The following is a 4,274-nucleotide window of genomic DNA, read 5'->3' on the forward strand; positions in this document are numbered from 1 at the left end:
GTGAGAGCTTCAGAGAATCACATACCTTTCCTGTCTTAAAGCCTACAAAGAGTGTTGTGACCAGTGTGTGTCAGAAAGGACAGAGCAGATCTCAAGGCTGGCAGTTCAGAGGGTGTAAAGCAGACCCCAGCCATCATTACTAGTGAGGTTTCATGTTCAGCCATGCCAGATATTAATAAATTACACACTGCACAACAAAACTTTTTCCTAATTAATAACCTAAATTCCACAATTGCTCCTTGTTAGTAGATTATAACCTTTGAGCAGTGATCACAGTAACATCTCAGCACAGACCTACTGAATGCCTCCAGTGTTGTTCATTTGCTCTTACACACAGACTTGAATGAATGGACTTCTTTCTTGAGAGAAACTGCAGCATGATACTTTATAGCAACTGAATGGTGGCCAGAAAGGAAATTCACAGATTTTATTATCCCCAATGGAATCATATGGTATGGAACATGTCTTTAAAATAGACTTATTCCCACTAATTTTACTAGTATACCAGTATTTCCTTGAAATGAGCCAGTTTGGCCCTACTTGTTCAATGTCAGTCAGGCATGGTAGGACTAGGGGCAGGCAGGCTTACAGTCACAAGACCTTGACCACATTATGTGATGTGGGAATATGTGCTGCACTAGCTAGCGGTGATGAGAGAGCTGAAACCCTTCCCTCCATGCTGGGAAACCTGTGCCTGTGGGCCACTTCATGATTGCATAAAACAGGGTACATGTTCCAAAGAAGTGGAAAGCATTACATTCTTTGTTTCGTTCTCCACTGCTCTATCATTAGAACAGTAAATGTTCTTATCTCACTCTCGCTGCATGCTGTTACCCACACAGGAGCAAGACATCAGTACAAATATGGAAGAAACGAGTCAGAATGTATTTAGATGAGTAATATGTACTCAAACTAGCTCAGAGCCAAGTTTCATCCTTGGATACTGAAGCAGCTGGCTGATGAAATCTCAGAACCAGGTGGAGTTACCTAGACTAGAAAGCATAAAATGCCCCCTGTGGAGGGAAAGGAAGAGCCTGGGAACTATGTGCTACATCTGCTTTAGCAAGTAGTGGGAAACTAACAGTCTGCACGCTTTGAGACTCAGTTTAGAAGCGCACTCTTGATCTGAACTAAAATTTTGATACAGATGTATTTGAACTACTAGTCAAACACTTGATACTGGGAAAAAAATTCTGGAATAAATAATCAACAAGTTTTGGTAAGCACATAACAGAAATCAAAGCAATTAATAGCAGTCAATAATAATATACCTAGAACAAGGCAAATCAGTATAATTTCGATTTAAAAAACCATGCCAGTGGGTGAAGGAAGAAGGAGTCAATACTGTGTATCATAAGCTTAGTAAAACTCTTGAGAAGTTCTCACATAGCATCCACACAGATAAAGTAGAGGAATGTGCTTTACATGAAAATATTTTAAGGTGGGGACAGATCTGGTTGCCACAGGAATAAATACAAGATACTGCATTTGGGTAGATATAGCCAGATGCAATGACAGAGGCTGGAATTACCTGCGTATATACCAGCTCATGCAGAAACAAACCTCATGTCATGTGAACCACTGCCTGAATTATGTCAATATTGTGCAAGAATAGGTAAATTATAGACAGAGGTATAAATGAGAGCATAACCTTCAAGTTATGTGAAGTAGTAATCCCTCTGCTTTGTTCGCTTTCAATATTCTTGTTTAATTTTGAGTACCACATTATATGCAGTCCAGACGAGAATAATGATGATGATTGGAGGTCTGGAAGATTTGAACTAGGAGAAAGACTGAATGAATGGGTATGGTCCTCTAAAGGAAAAGTCTAAGTTGAGATGGTGCCTGTTTTCAAATACACATATGCTTGCTGAAGAACAACAGGAAATAACCTATTCTCTAGGTTTGTTTTGGATAATACAGGAATTAATGGACTTATACTACTGAAAAGAAGATTCAGTAAAGATTAGGGGGAGTTTTGCTATCATATGAATCTCTAGATTGCCTGGACAGGTTATGCAGTCAACATTACTGATAGTCTTTAGGACTGGGTTAGAAACATATCTATGAAGAAGAACAAAGATATTTAAGGTACTTGTCCCAGGACCATTTCAGCCCTATGAGTGAAAGATTTGCTTTTGATGTGAAGAGGAAAAAAAAATTAAGCAGGTTTTAATTATGCATAGACTTGTAAAAATATTCTTACTGGATGAACCCCATCTAGATCTATGATGTATGCCAGATCTTCTAATATAATTTCTTTTCTCTGTAAATGAAAGTTGAATCTAAACTCAGCTCCCTGCTTAGGATATTTCTGGACTATGAGAAAATACTGAACTGAATTATATAGCTGAAATACTATTATTGATAAATCATCCAATTTTCACAATGTGCTGAATCAAAATACAGATGTTTTTAATCCACTGCTATTTAAAAGGTAGGTATGTTGAATACTTTAACAATTGCCTAAGAAACTCTGAAAGAGATTTAATACAGTATATGATTTCTCATTGTTCAGTTGTTAAAGCCTTATATATCTCCTTTGTAATGTAATATGCTATACAGATGCCATCTCTGGTTAAAGGAATTTCTCAGAGAACTGCAGAAGATCGTGTGATTAAAGTCAGTCCATAAAACTGACCTCAAAAGGACTTGTAATCTTCTCAACAAAAAGGACCTTTGTTTGCAGCAGAAGTGCACCATGTAGCTGTTGTGCTTTTTCAGAAGTTTGGCAGGCATTTGATATTCCTTTTTGTCATACCTATATCTAAAAGGATTGACAGTTAGGAACTAAGTTGTGCCAGGTTACGAAGTTAGCCCTGACAACACTTTTCTTTAGACCCTCCTGGAGATTCCTGCCCATACAGCAGAGTTGGCAGCTCTCAGCAAGACCACCAGACTTCACAGTCAGGCACATGTTTTGTTGAACCCAGTGTGCTGTAGGCACAGCAACCTCTGACAGAAGCATAGTGCTAAACAGGTAAGAACTTAGATGGGACAAAGGCTTGAAGCTCTAGAGTTAAAAAAATTTCAAATTAAGTGCATGGGAAGTGGCCTACAAGAGATATGGTGCTTAGCAGCTTATGGCTACTGGTTTTAATGTCATCTGAAAAAAAGAGGCCTGAAAAGTGCTGCCTTGATCTGCACAGTAGAAGAGCAAGCTGTCTATCTCTGCTGGGTTTCTTTGAATAGAGGTCCACTTCAAAAACACAGACACACACCCCTGTGATTATTCCTCTTAAATGCCTGCCTACAGCTGAACATAACTGGGAGCGTTTCCTTTGGCAGTGGTGGATAAGGTCCTCTGCTCCCCAACACATCCTAAATAACTTGAGGATGACTCCAGTGAACGGCATGTGATACATTTACATTACGGACTGAAACGCCGAGTCTCCAGGACTGACTGGGATGCCGTTCAGCGGCCTCTACTTTCCATTTCCACATTACATTAAAGCCCAAATTCCTGTGCAGCCTTACACTGCATTACTTTATTTTGTCCATCCGGTTTCTCCAAGTAAATCCCTGTAACTGAACATGAAGTGTTTTTATGCTTTAATACAGTTTACAGGAGGCGCACAACAGCCGGGGAGCTGAGGGAAGGCTTCCCTCCCCGGCAGAGCTGCTGCGGTGGGGCTGCTCTGCCCTCTGGCGGGATTCCTCAGGCGGGAACGGCGGGAGGCAGGAGACTCCCCTGAAGTTCTGAGGATTTATGCTGGTGGTCGACTAAAAATACTACCGAATGCCGTCGCCTGGCGCTTGTGCAGCTCTCCCGATACAGGCTGCAGTGCCTGCTCAGAGCCTCGTACCAGTGCTGACCAACTTAAAGCCACGCCGTATGTGCCGGCAGGAAACGCAGCAGCACCTCTGACGAGCCTGTTTTTACGTGCATAAAGTATGAAGGAGATACCCGGCCACATTCCCGGCGCAGGGCGTCAGGGACCCTGCACGCCGCCTTGAGAGCGTCACCTCAGAAGACAGGGCGCGCCCGCCCAGGACAGGGCTTAGCGGGTACCCGTGCCAAAAAGGCGCCCGCTCGTCAGAGGCGGGAGGCAGGGCGCCTCACCCCCACCTCCCCAGAACTGAGGTGCCCCCCGGGTGCCAGACCCCCGCCCTCCACCAGCGACCTCCACCCGCGACACTCCCGCCCCAGCCCTTCCCGTAGGTAGGAGCGGCAGAGCCGGCGGCCCGCCCGGGGGGAGGAGGGGGAGGAGGGGCAGCAGGAGGAGCAGGAGGACTACGCTTCCCAGCATGCACGTTCGGCGCGGGGGCGGGCG

This window comes from Falco punctatus (assembly GCF_963210335.1).
Source record: "Falco punctatus genome assembly, chromosome: 6".
Classification (NCBI taxonomy): domain Eukaryota; kingdom Metazoa; phylum Chordata; class Aves; order Falconiformes; family Falconidae; genus Falco; species Falco punctatus.